This window comes from Enhydra lutris, unplaced genomic scaffold (genome assembly GCF_002288905.1).
Source record: "Enhydra lutris kenyoni isolate GAN:26980312 unplaced genomic scaffold, ASM228890v2 scaffoldscaffold69, whole genome shotgun sequence".
NCBI lineage: Eukaryota > Metazoa > Chordata > Mammalia > Carnivora > Mustelidae > Enhydra > Enhydra lutris.
In genome coordinates, this window is record NW_019154153.1 from 7,363,836 (window position 1) to 7,383,239 (window position 19,404).

Consider the following 19,404-nt stretch of genomic DNA (forward strand, 5'->3'; position numbering starts at 1 on the left):
AGAAATCAGCTAATGGTCTGCTAGATCCAGGTCTTCCTCGGGCCAATCATTTCCCATAGGTATTATATCCTGAGGAGGCTTTAATTTAATCCCCCAATACATTTGATCATTTGCATGAAGTAGTTGAATTTTACCGACATCACTATATCACAGTATTTTTAACATTTGGGTCTACTATCAAGTATACAAAGCCCAGTCCAGCATAAGGGTCTATTCCTATTAGAACCTATGTACAGTTCCCTGGGGCTACCAGCATTGGTCCAGCGTAGTTCACACACAAGCTGTGTGCATGGTCTTCCTTTCCCCCTCCCCCCAGCACCTTTCCCAGAGCCATCTACAGTCTTTCTCTTGTGGCATTTTGTGCCGCAGACAGTGCAAGAGGAAGATGTCTAGATTCAGCCCCTACTTACAGCTGCAGCAGCCACATGTCCACTCACCTCAAGGGAGTGCCCCAAAACGTCGACTTCGTGTTGCCAATCACCTTCTAAATCTGGAAGGGAGTTCTTCTGGTGGGCATTGACCTGCCCTGCTTTCGTGTGCCCCTTAAATTCCCAGAGTGATTTCTGCATGGCCACACCCTATCCAGGCATCCCCTTAATAGTCCCGTTTTCCCTTGACCATCTACCATGACCCCATGGCCAGGCCACTGGCTACTGCCCATGAATCTGTAAAAAACCAAACACAGGGACTTTTAACCAGTGTTCAACTGTTGCATCACCGCTAGAGAACAGCACGCAGCTGAGCCCATGGAGAGATGATCTCTTCTAACAGCACAGCTGCTGTTTCAGACCATGAGGGACTGACTAGGTGGCCGTGCAGGGGTCAAAGATCCCTTATCTCCTCCCCTTCCTTACTTTCTCTTCCCAAGCCAATGCTTCTGTGAGCCATGGCTGTTTGAGCAAATCCCACTCCTCTGACACCAACTTACAGGATCTGTTTCTACTCACAACACTTGTGACACCAAATGTGTGCGTTTTCCACAGCAGATTCTCCAGTTCTCTGCAGATACCAACTTAGTGTCCTCCAATTTAGCTCAATTTTGACACTAATGACCCAGAGCTTGTAGGTTACCAACACTTCTGTCCAAGTTTCCTACAAATCAGGGGTTCCCAAGACCCCCGTCTTCAACTACAATAATTTGCTAGAACAGTTTAACAGAATTCAGGGAACTCCTTTACTAATTAGTGACAGGTTTATTACAAAGAATATTATAAAGGATACAAACAAGCAACCAAAGAGGGACATAGGGCAAGGTCTGGAAGAGTCCAGAGCACAAGCTTCTGCCCCATGGTCCCAGCTCATGAATGAGTTCACCAACCTGCAAGCTCTCTGAACCCCTTAGTTTAGGGATTTTTATGGCAGCCTTATCCTAAACAGAACTATTATTAATTCAGTCTCTAGCCTCCTCCCCTTCCTGGAGGGTGGGTGGATAGAGCTAGAAGTTCCAAACTTCTAATTACGGCTTAACCTTCCTGGTGACCAGTTATGACTCTGAAGCCATCCAAGAGCCCACCAAGAGTCACCACGTGAAAACAAAATGCACTTTAGAGGCGCCATGGGCAGAAGCCGGTCACAGCTGCCTCAGGGTCGGCTGTGCAGACAGGCAGCAGGTGCTGGGCTGGGACTCCTGCAGAGGTGGGCTTGGGCTCTGCCTCTGAGCAAGCAGCCTCCCTGCGTTGTTTCCTGTTCTCTCCCCCGTGTGGCTGCAGCTCCGGGCCTTGCCTTGCGGGCCCAGATAACCATGGCTGCAGCTTTGGAAGAGCTAAAGAAAGACCCAGAGGAGGTGAAGGTGCTGCTGGAAAAGGCCGCCAGAAAGAGTATGTGATGCCCTTACCTTTGAAAGTCCAAGATGGAGACAGAAATCAAGACCAAGATGCTGCTGAAATCGCAGAGAGCAGCAGAACCTCTTGACAATGAAAAGCCAGCCGCCATGGTGGCTCCCTTGACAATGGGATGTACAGTGAAAATCAGTGATTGTGGATGGGATCGGCAGATAAATTTGTGAAGATCTACCTCACCTTAGGTTGAGTTCATCAAGTCCCCACTGAGAATGCACACGTGCATTTCACAGAGACCTCATTTGATCTTTTGGTAAAGAATCTGAATGGGAAGAGTCATTCCATGGTCGTGAACAATCTCTTGAAACCCATCTCCGTGGAAGGCAGTTCAAAAAAATTCAAGACAGATACAGTTCTTATGTAGAAAGAAAGCAGAAAACATGCGGTGGGACTACCTGACTCAAGTTGAAAAAAGAATGCAAAAAGAAAAGCCCTCCCACAGCACCCATCAGTAGGAAATACATCCTACTGAGGGACTGGTGGATGCTCTAAAGAAAATTATGAAGATGGAGATGATGAAAGTGAACTATTAATAAAGCCTAGGTGGAATCAAGAGAGAAGCCAAAGGAGACACAGAATTTTGGGATTTTATTTTTTATTTTTTAAAAGATTTTATTTATTTATTTGATAGAGACATCACAAGTAGGCAGAGAGAGAGGGGGAAGCTGGTTCCCTGCCGAGCAGGGAGCCTGATGTGGGGCTCCATCCCAGGACCTTGAGATCATGACCTGAGCCGAAGGCAGAGGCTTAATCCACTGAGCAACCAAGGTGCCCCACAGAATTTTGGGATTTTAAAGTCATTTTGGTGGGATGTCTGGGTGGTTTAGTTGGTTAAGTGTCTACCTTTGGCTCAGGTCATGATCCCAGGGTCCCAGAATCAAGTCCCACATCGGGCTCCCTGCCCAGCCAGGAGTCTGCCTCTCCCTCTGCCTGACACTCCCCCTGCTTGTGCTCTCTCTCTCTCTCTCTGACAAATAAATAACTAAAATCTTTTTTTTTAATTAAGATAAAATCAGAAGTCATTTTGGGAACCGTGGTGTGGAAATACTGATGTTCCCAATAAGGAGATGTTGGTGAACTGCACAGATGAATTTGACAGATAACTACAAACAGCCTTCTTCTAAGAAGAGGCAATGAATTCTCCCATTTCATCCTGGAGGATTTACTTAAATAGAATATGCTTATTAAACACTTCCTCCAAAGATGGTTTCTTTAGCAATCTGGGCATTTTGTTCCAGAAAGGGTAATATCGCATTCATGTGTGAAAAGTGAAAAAGCAAGTCTTGCCTAATGATAATGCCACATTGTGTTTCTTTTCATTCAGCTAACAAAATTTATTGTTCACCTGTAAGTTCCTGACATCGGCTCCCACCAGTGTAAGAATAAGGAAAAATAAAACCTGAATTTCTAGGGTGCCTGGGTGGCTCAGTGGGTTAAAACTCTGCCTTCGGCTCAGGTCATGGTCCCAGGGTTCTGGGATTGAGCCCCACATCGGGCTCTCTGCTCGGCAGGGAGCCTGCTTCCTCCTCCTCTCTCTCTGCCTATTTCTCTGCCTGCTTGTGATCTCTGTCTGTCGAATAAATAAATAAAATCTTTATTAAAAAAATGAATTTCTATATAAATAAATAAATAAATAACAAAAGACATTTTTATCACTCAAGAAATTACAATGGTAAATCTTTTTATTTCTCCCTTAGATCTTTTAGTTTTGCTTCATATATTTTGTAGCTCTACTGTTAGGTGCATATACATTTAAGATTACTATGTCTTTTTTTTTAAGATTTTACTTATTTATTTGACAGAGATTATTATTTGACATTTATTTATTTAATAAATATATAATAAATAAATATATAAATATAATAAATATATTTATTATTATTATTTGACAGAGATTACAAGTAGGCAGAGAGGAAGGCAGAGAGAGAGGAGGAAGCAGACTCCCTGCTGAACAGACAGCGCAATGTGGGACTCGATCCCAGGATCCCGGGACTATGACCCGAGCCAAAGGCAGAGGCTTTAACCCACTGAGCCACCCAGGCTCCCGAGATTACTATCCCGAGATTTCTTCTTGAAGAAATGACCCTCTAATCAGTATATTGTGTCCCTCTTTATCCCTGATCTGTTCTTGTTCTGAAGTCTACTTTATGTGAAATTAATATAAACATTCCATGTTTCTTTTGATTCGTGTTTTTAGTACATCTTTCTCTACTCTTTTATTTTTAACCTGTTGAATACTCTATATTTAAAGTGAATTTCTGGTACACGGCATATAGTTGGGTCTTGCTTCCTAAACTCTATCCTTTAAGTAGTATGTTTAGACTATTCATATCTAATGTGATTATTGATAGTTAGATTAAAATATGCCATCTTGTTTGCTGATTTCTTTTGTTTGTTTTCTGTGTTTTGGGGGGATTTCTTTTCATTGTTATCTATTTGTTAATAAATTTGGTTATATTAAAATGTAAAATTTTGCCCACTGAAAGACAATATAAACACAGACTATGACGATACTTACAATTCATATGACTGACAAAGAATTACCATCCAGAATGTTTAAAAGAAAAAGATCAGTAAGATAAGACAAACAATCTGACAGAAAAACAGGCAAAGAATAGGAATGGGCAACTCACTAATGAAGAAAACCAACACCAAAAAATATATATATATATTTTAAGGAGCTGTTCAGCCACAGACTCTTAACTATAGAGAACAAACAGCTAGTTATCAGTGGGAAGGAGGGTAGAGGGATTAAGGAGGGCAGTTGGAGTGATGAGCACCAGATGTTGTATGAAGTGTTGTATCACTATTTGTACACCTGAAACTAATATTACACTGTATGTTAACTAACTGGGATTTAAATAAAAACTTAAAGAAAAGAGTAAGAATAGATCACCTACAAGGTCTATGAGGGTAACAAGAGAAGAGGGCCAAGACAAGACCCTGCAGAACTTCCACATTCAATGGCCAGGGAGAGGAGGAAGAGCTGGCAAAGGAAATTGAATCAGAACACCCAAAGGAGGAAGAAACCAAGGAAACATGATGTTTGGGGAGGAAAAATGTTTCAAGAAGAAAGGGGCATTCAACCATGTCAAATGCTGCTCAGGGGTTAAATAAGAAGATGGAAGAGTGTCTGTTGGATTTATTAAAATGTAGTCACGCACTTTAGTGAGAGTAGATCCAATGAAGAGATGGGAATGAAGTGAGATGAAGGATGAGTGGGAGGTAAGCAGGGCTGCCACATGGCACAACCCTGGACGGCTCCTTTCAAATGATACCCCAGGAGGCACCATTTACACAGACTACAGAATAACGTGGTCTGTGGAGTTATCCGATGCCGAGCCCCTGGAGAGAAAATGGAGCCCATGAGTAGAGTGATTTAAGAGCATTACCCATAAGGTCCAACAGCCTGTCCTCAAACACTGGTTGCAACACTTACTAACAATGTGAGGTTGCTCAAGTGGCTCAAACATTTCACACCTCAGGGTCCAAACCTATAAAAATAATACCAACGCGATAGGACTGTTGTGAGAGGTGAATACAACACTCTACATTTCAGCTCATAATAAGCATTCGATCAATGTAAATTATCATTTTCTGTAGTACTTAGACAAACACTTTCAAAAGCATGGCCATCATGGGAACAGAGAAATGACAATAGCTACAAGGGGATATGGAATTGAAGGAAGGTAGTGTTTATTTTGTTTTGTTTAATTTAACCTAATTTAATTAACTTTATTTCTTAAAGATTTGGTTTCCAGAAAAATTGCACAGAAAATACAGAGTGTCCATATACTCTTTCTTCCCCTCCACACATCACTTCCTCTACTACAACATCTTGCATTAGCGTGGTACACTTGTTACAGCTTTTGAACCAAACCGATACATTGTTACTAAATAAAGTTCATAGTTAACATTAGAGTTCACTCTGTCCTGTGGGCTTGACGAAGGTATAATGTCATATATCCATTATTATAATATCATATAGTACCAAGTAGTTTCACTACCCTAAAAATCCCCTATGATTCACATCTTTATCCCTCCCACTCCACAAGCCCCTGGCAACCTCTGATTCTTTTTATTGTCTCTATAGTTTTGCCTTTTCTAGAATGTCATAGTTGGAATCACACAATATGTAGCCTTCTCAAACTGGCTTCTTTCTCTTAGCAATATGCATTCAGGTTATTCCCTGGTTTTTGTTTTTGTTTTTTGTGGCTCAATGGCTCATTTCTTTTTTTGCAGAATAATCTCATGATCTAGATGTACCACTATTTTTTAACCATTCAACCATATAAGAATATCTTGGTTACTTCTAAGTTTTGGCAATTATGAATAAAGCTACTGAAACATATATGGGCAGGTTTTTGTGTAGACAGAAGTTTTCAACTCTTTTGGGCAAATACTGAAGTACAAAATTGCCAGATCATGTGATAAGACTACGTATAGCTTTGTAAGAAATTGCCAAACTGTCTTCCAAGTTGGTTCTGCCATTTTGTATTCCCAACAGAAATGAAGGAGAGTTCCTGCTGTTCTGTATACTCACGGGAGATTGGTGTTTGGGATTTTAGCCATTCTAACAGGTGTGCGTATTATCTTGTTGCTTTCATTTGCAATTCTTTAATAACATATGAGGTTTAGCATCTTTTCTTTTTCATATGCTTATTTGCCAGCTGTACATCTTTGGGAGGTGTCTGTTCAGATCTTTTTGCCCATTGGGGGGCCCATTTTTTAAATTAAATTGCCTATTTTCATATTGTTGAGCTTAAACAGTTCTTTGTAAGTTTTTAAAATGTGTTCTTTATTAGATTTGCGTCTTGCCAATATTTTTTTCAGTCTGTGGCTTGTCCTCATTCTTTTAACAGTGTCTTTCACAGAGCAGAAATTTTTCAATTTAATGGGAATCTCATTTGTCAGTTTTTTTTTCTTTCACAAACACTACTTTCGCTGTTGTATTTAAAAAGTCATTGCCAAGTTCAAGGTCTCCTAGGTTTTTTCCCATACTATCTTCTAGTACTTTTATAGTTTTGCATTTTACATTTAGGTCTATTACCCATTTTGAGTTAATTTTTGTGAAACGTATAAGGTCTCTCTCTTTCTCTGTAATATCTTTATTTATTTGTCAGAGAGAGAGAGCACAAGCAGTGGGGAGCAGCAAGCAGAGGCAGGGAGAGAATGAGGCTCCATACTGAGCAAGTAGCCTGCTGCCGGACTTGATCCCAGGACCTTGGGATAACAACCCAAACCAAACCCAAAACAAACCAAAGATGCGCAGCCAACTGAGCCACCCAGGCATCCCTATTCTAGTCTCTTTTTTTGTATGTCCAGTTGTTCTAGCACCATTTGTTGAAAAAACTATCTTTTCTCCATTGATTGCCTTTAGTCCCTTGCCAAAAATCAGTTGATTATATTTCTCTGTATCTATTTCTAGGCCTTCTATTCGGTTCCATTTATCTATTCATTTGTTCTTTTGCCCATCCTATGCTATTTTTTTCAAAGATTTTATTTATTTATTTGACAGAGATCACAAGTAGGCAGAGAGGCAGGCAGAAAGAGAGAGGGGGAAGTAGGCTCCCTGCTGAGCAGAGAACCAGATGTGGCGCTCATTCCCAGGACCCTGAGATCATGACCTGAGCCAATAGAAGAGGCTTTAACCCACTGAGCCACCCAGGTGTCCCACCATCCTATACTATCCTAATTACTGAAGCTTTATAGTAAGACTTGAAGCAGGTAGTGTCAGTCTTCTTCTGACTTTTGTCCTTCTCCTTCAATACTGAATTAGTTACTCTGAGTCTCTCTCTCTCTTTTTTAAGATTTTATTTATTTATATGAGAGAGTGAAAGCAAGAGAGATCACAGAAGGAGAGGAAAAGAGAGAAGCAGACTTCCAGCTAAGCGGAGAGCCCGATGTGGGGCTTGATCACAGGATTCCAGGATCATGACCCGAGCTGAAGGCAGACGCTTAGCCAACTGAGACATGCAGGAGCCCCCTCTTTTTTTTTTTTTTTTTAAGTAATTTCTACACCCAATGTAAGGCTCAAACTCACAACCCTGAGATCAAGAACCTCAAGCTCTTCCGACTGAGCCAGCCAGGCACACCTTGGATCTTTTTTAACTTTAGATTGGTTTGTCAATATACACAAAACAACGTGCTGGGATTTCGATCGGGATTGTGTTGAATCTATGGATGAGGTTGAGAAGAACTACTATTGAACAATATGGAGTGGAAGGGTTTTTGGGTTTTTTTGTTTTGTTTTGTTTTGTTTTCTTAAGATGAGGAGAAGCTCGAGCATATTTAAAAGTTTTGGGGAAGGAGCCAGTAGAGAAGAGATTAAAACCTCAAAAGGCAGAGAATCATCAATATGAGATTACGGAGCAGGCTGCAAGAAGTGGGGTTCAGGGTGCATGTGGAGGAATTGATAGGAGGAGGGACCTTTGTCCATTATAAAGGAGGACAGGGAGTGAGGACATGCATAAATGCAGGTGTATTTGTAAATTTGGTGGTGAATTTGATTCTTTAGTAAAGATGGATGCCAAGTCAGCTGTTGAGAGCAAGAGGATGAGATAGGACTGGGAAGTTTGAATGGAGGAAGTGTGAGCAGTCATCGAACAGAGGCAAAGAACATATTCGCCAGAGGGATGGGGCAGGATCACCAGATAGTGTTGAAGGCTCTCCTGGTGACCGTAAACTTGGAAACCATGAAGACCTGTGAGATCACCCAGTGTACTCAGACACCCAGTTGTATGCACAGAGAAGGAAATCATTCATCCATCTGGGATCAGGCTGCTTCCACAAAGGTGTGATAAAAGGTCAGGGACACAAAGGATTTTATAATAGCAACAAGAGAGTGATGAAAGTAGTGGTGGGCTGTCAGATCTAAGAGGGACAGGGAAGTGAAAATGGAAGGAGCTAATGGCTGAAAATCAAGTGGAGAGGCAGGGGACTGGCGGCCAGAGGGAAGACCAGGTGCAGTGGGCGTGGTTGAGCAAGAACAGGAGGTTGTGGTCAAAGAGTTTCCATCTCTGTAAAGTCGGGACATGGGAGTTGCAGTGATAATCAAACGTGACAGAACGTGTGCTCTGTAAACAGTGAAACACCACACCCATGTTTGTTTCTTCACTAGATGTAAACTTGAAGACAGGAACCATGTCTCAGACATTCCTCCTGCTAGCCTAGCGCTTCATGTCGAATCCGTGGTAATGAATCTGAGTGTTAGAAAGAGGAGCCAGTGAGCTGATTTCCCTTGAAGATTGAGGCTCAGCCAGAATTTTGGACTTTCCAGTCCTGAAAACAGCTGATCTTTCCACATTCTTGTAGGCAGACCAGCTGACGTCTGACAATGAGGTTATATATAGATCAAACTGTTCTGATAAGGGCAGGGCAGCTTGTATTGAATACAGTAGTCCCCTCTTAACCGTAGTCTCATTTGCTGTGGTTTCAATTACCGCTGGCCAACCACAGGCTGGAAATAGATGATCCTTCCTCTCACGCAGCCTCAGAGGGTGGCCTAACACCATATCAAGTGCCTACCTCATTGACTTTGTGTTATCTCATCACAGAGGCATTTTGTCATCTCACAGTATCGTAAGAAGCGTGAGAAGAGTACAAAAAGATGTGTTTTGTGTGTGTGTGTGTAACGTGTGAGACCACATTACATAACTTATAGCATGTTGTTATCATTGTTCTGTTGTTTTATTATCAGTTGTTATTAACTTCCATGCTTAATTTATGAATTAAACTTTATCATAGGTCTGTATGTATAGGAAAACACGTAGTATATATAGGTTCAGTACTATCTGTGTTCTTAGGTATCCCCCACAAATAAGGGGGGGCGGACTACTGTATATATTTATAAACTCTCAATAAAATATTAAAAAGCAATTATTTGAAGACATTGAGGAATTACCTAAAGGGTAGAAACTGGAAGAGATTTAGTGCTTAAAAAAAAGGAAAAAAAAAAAGAAAAGAAAAACATACTGATTGAGAGCCATATTACCTGGCTTTTACAGGTTTTCATGATGTACATGGGGGAGGGGTGGATAGAGCCAAAGAAGAAATTGGCACTCTTGCTAACGAGTCCAAGTTTGGTATGGTCAGCTCAGCTGGAAACGGAAGGGTACTCTCAGAAAAGAAGGAAGAAGAGGAGAGCCCCCAAATCAGTGAACCCCTTCAAATCCTTAACTGACTCCTGAACTATGGAGCAATACTCCAAGGAGCTAATCACAAGAATGTCCATTCCTCATTAGACATGGTTTAAGATTAACCCAGCATTGGGGCGCCTGGGTGGTTAATCAGTTAACCGTCTGACTCTTGATTTTGGCTCTAGTCATGATCTCAGGGTCCTGGAATTGATCCCTGCATCAGGCTCTGCCCTCAGTGGGGAGTCTGCTTGAGGATTCTCTTCCTCTCCCTCTGCCCCTCCCCTGGCTCTCTCTCTCCCTCTCAAATAAATAAATAAAATCTTTTAAAAAGTGTAACTCAAAGTGGATAAAATACCTAATACCTAAATGCAAAAAATAAAGCTATAAAACTCCTAGAAGGAATATGGGTGTAATCTGTTTTACCCCAATTAGGCAATGGTTTTGGGTTTTTTTTTTTAAATATGACAATAAAAGCACAAGCAACAAAGGAAAAAAGCATAAATTGGACTTCATCAAAATTAAAATTTTTTGTACTTCAAAGGATACCATCAAGAAAGTGAAAAGACAACCCACAGAATGGGAGAATATATTTGAAAATCATACATCTGATGAGGCACTTGTATCTAAAATATATAAAGAATTCCTATGACACAAGTTTTAAAAAGGACAAACAACCCAATTCAAAAATGGGTAAAGAACTGGGGTGCCTGACTGGCTCAGTTGGTGGAGCATGTGACTCTCAGGGTTGTGAGTTTGAGCCCCATGTTGGAATGTAGAGATTACTTTAAAAAAAAATTTTTTTTTTTAATGGGTAAAGGACTTGAATAGATATTTCTCCAAAGAAGATGTATAAATGGCTAACAAGGCATGGAAAGATGTTCAACATCATTAGAGCTTAGAGAAATGCATCTAAAAACCACAATGAGATACCACTGACTAAGACTATTACAATTTTAAAAAGACAGATAATAACTAGTGTTGGTAACAATATCGAGAAACCAGAAACTTCATACACTGCTAGTGACAATGTCAAATGTTGCAGTCACTTTGGAAAACAATCTAGTGGCTCTTAAAGAGGTTAAACATAAAATTACCACATGACCGGGGCACCTGGGTGGCTCAGTGGGTTAAAGCCTCTGCTTTCAGCTCAGGTCATGATCCCAGCGTCCTAGGATTGAGCCCCACATCAGGCTCTCTGCTCCGTGGAGAGCCTGCTTCCTCCCTCTCTGCCTGCCTCTCTTGCCTACTTGTAATCTCTGTCTGTCAAATAAATAAATAAAATCTTTAAAAAAAAATTACCACATGACGCAACAATCCTGTTCATAGGTATACACTTGAAAGAAAACAGGTTTTGTGTGTGTCCACACACAAAACAGCTGTACAATTGTACACAAATGTTGATGGCACCATTACCCATAACAGCTCAAAAGATGAAACAATGTAAATGTCCATCAACTGAGAAATAGGTAAATAAAATGTGGTATATCCATGCAATGAAGTATTACTCAATGACAGGAAGTACAACATGGGTAAAGCAAGAAAACATGATGCTAAGTCAAAGAAATCAATCACAGAGGACTATATATTGTAAGATTTCATCTATATGAAATGTTGGGAATAAGAAAATCCATAGAAATAGGAAGTAGATTGGCTATTGTTTAGGGCCGGGAGGGTTTGAGGGAAAATGAGTGGTGATGGCTCAGGAGTGTGGACATTCTTTTTGGAAATAATGAAAATGTTCTAAAACTGACTGTGGTGATGGGTGCATATTCTTCAGGAATGACAAGAGGGGCACTGGGTGGTTCAGTCAGTTAAGTGTCCAACTCTTGCTTTGGGCTCAGGTCCCGATCTCATGGTCGTGAGACTGACCCCCATGTGAGGTCCATGCTCAGTGTGGAGTCTACTTGGGATTCTCTCTTTCCTTCTGCCCCTCCCATTTCTGCTCTCTCTCTCTCTGAAATAAATAAATAAATAAATCTTCTTTAAAAATTCACATGGTATAGTAATGGGATATTATTTGGCAATGAAAAGGAATGAAGTACTAATATATGGTACAACATAGATAAACCTCAGAAGCATTACATTAAGTGAAAGAAGCCAATCATAAAAGAGCACATATCATATGATTCCACTTATAGGAAATGTGCACAATAGGCAAACCCATAGAAACAGAAAGTAGGTTAATGGTGGCCTAGGGCTGCCTTAATGAGGGAAATAGGGAGTGATTGCTAATGGCCACATGGTTTCTTTTGGGGATGATGAAAGTTCTCTAAAATTGTAGGGATGGCTGCATAATTCTGTGAATACTCTAAACACTATCGACTTGCACACTTCAAATAGGTGAACTGTATGACTGTATGATTCAGATATAACTGAATTATATCTCAAAACTGGTTAAAAAAAAAAAAAAAGACTGAGCCAAAAGCACACATTTCTACATCAACTGCAGCCAAGGGAGGACTCAGAGCTCAGAAACTGCAAAGGGGTTGGGGTGACTGCCTTTGGAGTGTGGGGGGATGACATAGGGTAGGATGTCTGCTCATCCTCTCCCCTTTTGAGCACTACAGACTAGAGGCAACACCATGGTAGTAACATGAACAGAGGAGGGCCCACCCACAGGCCCACACATATGACTCAAGCCCAAGGGTTGGCAATGGCCACGTTAATATCCCAGGGCTCTGAGGTGTCCAACTTGAGAGTCACCCCAAACCAGTGTATCAGCACCATTCTGGTGGCAGGGATCCATCCATACAGGACCAGGTCTGGTCCCGAGGCACTCTGCCAGGCCCACTGGTCCAAGGCACTGGAGGGAGACTTACAATTCTTGAGAAAGCCACTCCAAAGCACAAGGACCCCTGAGGTGTGGGAACCTGGACAGTCTTTATTCTGTCTAAGGTCAGTACTGCAGAGGGTACATACAAAAATCAAATAAGATGGTGAACATAAACCCAACCATATTGACAAGTGTATTAAATGTAAATGGATTAAATACTCTATGTAAAAGGTTATCAGACTGGATTCTTAAAAACCAAGGCCCAATTGTATGCTTTTTATAAGAGACACACTCAAAATAGAGGAAGATGGGTTAACAATAAAGGATGGAAAGTATATATATACCATGTACACAATAAATGTAAGTTGTGTTTTTTTTTTTTTTTTTTAAATGTGGTAATTCATGAATATTATATATGCATAAGAAATAAGAAATTAGAATAATGTAGAGAGACCCCACAGTGACAATGAAATCCAGAGCTGGGAAGCAAAAAGGATACCTCTTAAATTGAAGACACATGTCTGGACTAAAAATATGGAAAGAAAGGTGGTATCTCCTTCAAAATATATTTGTACTTCTTAATTGTGCATTCCGAGCTGCAAAGACCCCCTTGGTTTGTCTCGAAATGTAAACATTTTTTACAGTGTCTTATGAAATTCTGAAGTCTTAGGTTTTAAAGATTGAGCAGTTACATAATTGGCTTAATTAGATCCAATTACACAATTAGCATAAATTAGAAACAATAAAATCAGGACATATAATTTCATAGTTATGACACATAACAATAATACAGAAATTAAGTCGGCAAATTAACGGAAGAGGGGCGCGTACAAATCCTTGAAGACTCGATGTCTTTCAGGAGCCCAAACATCTCCCTGTCCAACAGTTACTGCTCGAAACCTGGGTTAACTGTAAACAAAATTGATTTTGGGTTCTAGACACAGAGAATGTCTGGAAAATTGTTAGTTCTTTTCCTCCCTTCTGGAGCTGAAATAAGGGGTGACTAGATTTCTATCTCATTGAAAGGACCATCGCTCTGTTTCAGAAGTTGTGTTTTTTTTTAACATTTTTATGTATTTATTTGCACACAACCAGGGGGAGCAGCAAGCAGAAGGAGAGGATAATCAGATTCCCCACTGCGCAGGAAGCCTGATATGGGGTTTGATACCAGGACCCTGGGATTATGACCTAAACTGATGGCAGACGCTTAACCAACTGAGACACCCAGATGCTCCAGCTAGTTTCAATATAAGTATTACAGAGATTTTTTCAAAGCTCATTTTATAATGATAAAAAAAGTCAATTCACTAAGGAATTAATTATGAACAATTAAGAATTAATAAGACTAAGTGTATAATAATCTTAAAACAGAACTTCAAAATAAATGAAACAAAAATATTACAGGAAGAAATAGACAATCATAGTTGAAGATTTAAAAATTCTTCTCTTGGGGCACCTGGGTGGCTCAGTCATTAAGCATCTGCCTTCGGCTCAGGTAATGATCCCAGGGTCCTGGGATCCAGCCCCACATCAGCTCCCTGCTCAGTGGGGAGCCTGCTTCTCCCTCTCCCTCTGCTCCTCCCCCTGTTCCTGCACTCTCTCTCTCTCTCTGTGTCAAATAAATAAATAAATAAAATCCTTAAAAAATAAAAAAAATAATAGAAATTCCTCTCTCAGTAACTGATAGACCACATAGACCAAAAAAAAAAAAAAAAAAAAAGAAAGAAAAAGAAAATCAGGAAAGATGTAGAAGATTTGAACGGTAGCAACAAATCTAACCTAACATAAATTCATAGCACACTCCACCCAACAACAGCAAAATATGCATTCTTTCCAAGTGCACATAGAACCTTCACTAAAATATATCATAGGCTGGTCTTTAAGCAAATCTCACTCATTTGAAAGGACTGAATTTAAAAGATTATGTTTCAAGGCACCTGGGTGGCTCAGTCAGTTAAGAGTATAACTCGTGATTTCAGCTCAGGTCATGATCTCATGGGTTGTGGGATCAAGCAGGGAGTTTGCTTGAGATTCTCTCTCTCCCTCTCCCTCTGCAATTCCTGCCCAGCCCCTGCTCTCTCTCTCTCATTCTCTCTCTCTCTAAAGTAAATAAATAAATCTTTAAAAGAAATAAAAATAAAAGAGTATGTTCTCTGACTTAACAGAATTAAATTAGAAGTAATATCAAAAAATCCCCCCAATAATTGAAAGTTGAGTGAAACATTTCTAAATAATCCAAAGGTATTATGAGATACCATTAAACACTTACCAGTGTGTAGCACTGTGGTTTTTTTTAATGCTTTCTGTGGGTTTTCTCATTCACATATTTATTCCACAATCAAAATAAGCCATAACTTAAAGCCATAACATTTTTTAAAGGTAAAGGAGAATTTGTGTCACTGCTGCATTAATAAAATGCAAAGCTAATGAAAGAGCTTGGCTAAAATTTTAAAAGCTGACAACCACAGATCATAGCACGTAGGTAGAACTGGAATGCTCCTGAATTGCTAGTCAAGTCTGAAATATTGAAACTACTTTGGAAAACTCTTTGGAGTTTCTTTTTTTTTGTTAAGATTTTATTTATTTACTTGACAGAGAGAGAGGGAATGCAAGCAGGGGAAATGGGAGAGGGAGAAGCGGGCTCTCTGCTGAGCCGGGAGCCCGATGCAGGGCCCCTCTTTGGGAGTTTCTTAGAAGGTTAACTATATACCTATCTATGACCAAGAAATTCCACTCCTAAATATATGTTTAAGAAAAATGCCATATATCTGGGCGCCTGGGTGGCTCAGTGGGTTAAAGCCTCTGCCTTCAGCTCAGGTCATGATGCCAGGGTCCTAGAATCAGAGCCCCACATTGGGCTCTCTGCTCAGCAGGGAGCCTGCTTCCTCCTCTCTGCCTGTCTCTCCACCTACTTGTGATCTCTGTCTGCCAAATAAATTAAAAAAAAATAAATCTTTAAAAAAAAAGAAAAAGAAAAATACCATATATCCAAAACACTTGTATTAGAATGTTCACAGCAGCTTCGACACTATTAGCCAAAAACTGGAAACAACCCACATTTTCACCAAGAAGTGAGTGGATAAGCAAATTGTCATATATTCACATGATGGAATACACTCAACAGTAAAAGGAAACTATGGATACAGGCAGCAACACAGATGAGTCTCAGAAACATTATGTTGGGCAGGGGCACCTGGGTGGCTCAGTGGGTTACTCTGCCTTCGGCTCAGGTCATGATCTCAGGGTCCTGGGATCGAGCCCCACATCGGGTTCTCTGCTCAGTGGGGAGCCTGCTTCCTCTTCTCTCTCTCTCTCTGCCTGCCTCTCTGCTTACTTGTTATCTCTCTCTGTCAAATAAATAAAATCTTTAAAAAAATTTTTAATTAAAAAAAAAACATTATGTTGGGCAAAAGAAGCTAGACAAGGGGCACCTGGGTGGCTCAGTGGTTAAAGCCTCTGCCTTCGGCTCAGGTCATGAACTCAGGGTCCTGGGATCAAGCCTCACATCGGGCTCTCTGCTCAGCAGGGAGCCTGCCTCCTCCTCCTCTCTCTCTCTGCCTGCCTCTCCGCCTACTTGTGATCTGTTTGTCAAATAAATAAAAATCTTAAAAAAAAAATAAGCTAGACAAAATCAATTATTCCATTTATAGCACATTCTAGAACAGGTAGAACTAATCTGTGATGATAAAAATTAGAACAACCGTTGTATTTGATGGGGTGGGGGAGACACCCGTTGGAAACGGGGACACAGGAACCTCCCAGAGTGATGGAAATATTCCATAACTCAATTAGAATGGTGTAACATGTGCAGGTGCAATTGTCAAGATTCATCAAACACCTAATATCATGTGTTGTATTGCACATAAATTACACTTCGAAGCAAATGCCAGCTTCTTTAAAGCAAAAAAATCAAGCTCTTTTCAGGTGCCTTTGCACCCTGCCTTGCTGCATGTCTTCTCAGAAAATGCTATCAGAGATGAAGAATGTACAGTCAATCATCTATCGTTGGGGCATTAAGAGTTAGGGATCTACTGTTAAATCAATTAAACAGCCAGAAGTAGTTGGATTTAGCTGGCATAGCCTAAGATGCTAGGGGGATCGTCCAATACCTCATAGCGGGATGCAATTTTTTTGAAGAGGAAGGTATTCCAGAAAGCACCACCAACTGTTGCAGACTTGGGAAGTGGTGAGAAGATTGGATAAGGTTTGGGGCACCTGAGTGGCTCAGTCGGTAAAGCGTCTACCTTGCTCTCAGGTTCTGATCCCAGAGTCCTCTGATCCAGTCCTGCAACAGGTTCCCTGCTCAGTGGGGAGTCTGCTTCTCCCTCTCTGTCTGCTTCCCCTGCCACCTCCACTCATGTTCACCCTCACTCTCTCTGTCTCAAATAAATAAATAAAATCTTAAGAAAAAAAAGAAAGATTAGATAAGGTCTGGCTTTGGAAAGAGAACTCCTAGCTGCGTAAGAACTTGGAGGGAGGTGGTACAAAGGGCAAGGGGGATCTGTTTTGGTGGGCAAGATCTCCACTGGGGTGGACTCAAGAAAGGGGGAGCAGGATTCTCAGTGGGTCTGGGTTTAGATGGAACATGGACCAAAGCAAGAATGACTGGGCCTTCATGTCAATCACAGGCTTAGTGAGAGTCTCTGAGGAGTCCTCAGCCTCTGCAGCCCCCCCCTCCCATGTCGAGGCCCTCCCCTGGCACCTGCAGCTCCAACCCAGCACCTTGGCACTGAACCTGACATCCCCAAGGTCAGGAGCTGGCCTGAGAACTGAGTCTCTGCTCTATTTTCTAATCTCTAACTCTGCCTCACATCCAAAACAAAGCCTCTGATTGGAGCGTGTCCTGAAAACCAGAATCACAGCTCCAGACTGTTCTTTCTAGTCCTGGCCCTGAACCAGAGCCAGTAACAATGGTGATAGTGATAGCCTAGTAGTGTTGTTGCAATAAGACTAGTAAGTAGAGTCACCATGGTAATTAATGCTGTAGTGGTTACTATAATAGCATTGGTAGCTAACATTTAATGATGCTTAACTATATGCCAAGCCCCATGCTGAATGTTTAAATGCTTTATCTTACTTAATCCTAACAGATGCCCCCAGCTTATCAGGGAGGAGATAGAAACTCTTTGTACAATACTCTGCTATAACTTTATTTGTTGTTGTTGCATAAATAAGACCTACTCATTATAGGAAAAATTGGAAGATGCAGGTGAGCAAAAATACAGAAAATAAAAGTCACCCATCATCACATCCCTTTCAGTTAATCACTATTGTGCCCTACCACGTATATGTTCTTCAATATCTTTATAAAAACAGTATTATGCAGTATGTAATCGACTCATTTCATTCAATAATGTATTGAACATTTCCCCTATTGATAAATAAATATACTTTTAAAACACCATTTTACAGGCACCTGGGTGGCACAGTCGGTTGAGTCTGATGCTTGATTTCGGCTCAGGTCATGATCTCAGGGTCCTGAGATCAAGTCCTGCACCTGGCTCTGTGCTCAGTGTGGAGTCTGCTTGAGATTCTCTCCTCCATCTGCCCCTCCCCCCACCCACTCTCCCTCTGTAACCCTCTCTAAAATAAATAAAATCCTTTAAAAAAATAAAATGTCTTTTTAATACCTACTTTATATTCCATCAATTTTGATAAAATACACTTACCCAATCTCTTATTGTTGGACATTTAGGTTATTTCCTTTTTTCCCCAATGTTTAGTGTTTTGCTTTGTTTTGTTTTTAAGTTACTTCTTTTGTTTGTAATGTTTTTTAATGTTTTAATTTTTTTAATGTTTTAATGTTACAGAAATTGGTTAACAGACTGTCCTTATAGCTTTGAATACACCTTTGTTTACTTCCTTCGGACTGGTTCCTACCAGAGGAGTTGCTGAGTTAGAGCGTGGGCATTGTTAAGGCTTTGAAGTCAGGCAGCCCTGACTTGAATCCTGCTCAGGTGGCCTGGCCCCTGGCCTGAGGCAAAGTGCTTCTGGGGACCGAGTTTGTGCCCTGTGCTCCTTTTCCTCTTCTTTGCTCCCTATCACAGTTCGCTGTTCTTAGCCTCCATCTGTTAAGTCTTGTGTTCAGCCCTGACTGCAGACCCTGCCCCCCCAGGCCTGTGCATTTTCCTCACTGTGTGCTCCCCAGCACCCGGGACAGAGCTCAGTGTCTCCTCAGATGCAAGTTGGTGCCGCAGAAAGGTCATGGTCGGGAAGGAAGGTACCCAGGTCCCATTCCCAACATGACCGCCACTAGCTCTGGTGACAGACAAAGCCCTTCCTCACCGGGCCTCACTCCCCTGTCGGAACTCATCACCTCCCACTCACTTTTGTGCCAGCAGCTCTGAGCTAACACTCCTCAGTGTTAGCTGATAGTTCTCAGACCATACCTTATTCTTCTACAAGTCTCTGCCTTTGCCCACATCTCAGGGCTGGAGACCCACACAGTGCCTTTGTGCAAAATAGGAAAAGGTACCTCTTCCTCCCAGGAGAGTGCAGGCTGGATTTCATGCCCCACTCATCCCTTGGCCCCGTGCCATACTGGATTGACCAACCTGGATAGCATTTCTGAAGCGTGGAACAAACACAGCTAGTCCACCTAGCAAACCTCCATTCATCCGTCAAGTTGCAAGCCCAAGTGCTACTTCCTCTGTAA

At 41.2% G+C, this 19,404-nt stretch overlaps 1 protein-coding gene and 1 pseudogene across 1 annotated transcript in view; one reads left to right on the plus strand and one right to left on the minus strand.

Moving 5' to 3' along the window:
- The window catches only part of LOC111159673 (vesicle associated membrane protein 1), a 76,721-nt gene that overhangs the window by 13,113 nt on the left and 44,204 nt on the right, over positions 1-19,404 (minus strand). The window lies entirely within an intron of this gene.
- Positions 1,742-18,810, plus strand: LOC111159688 (annotated as a pseudogene).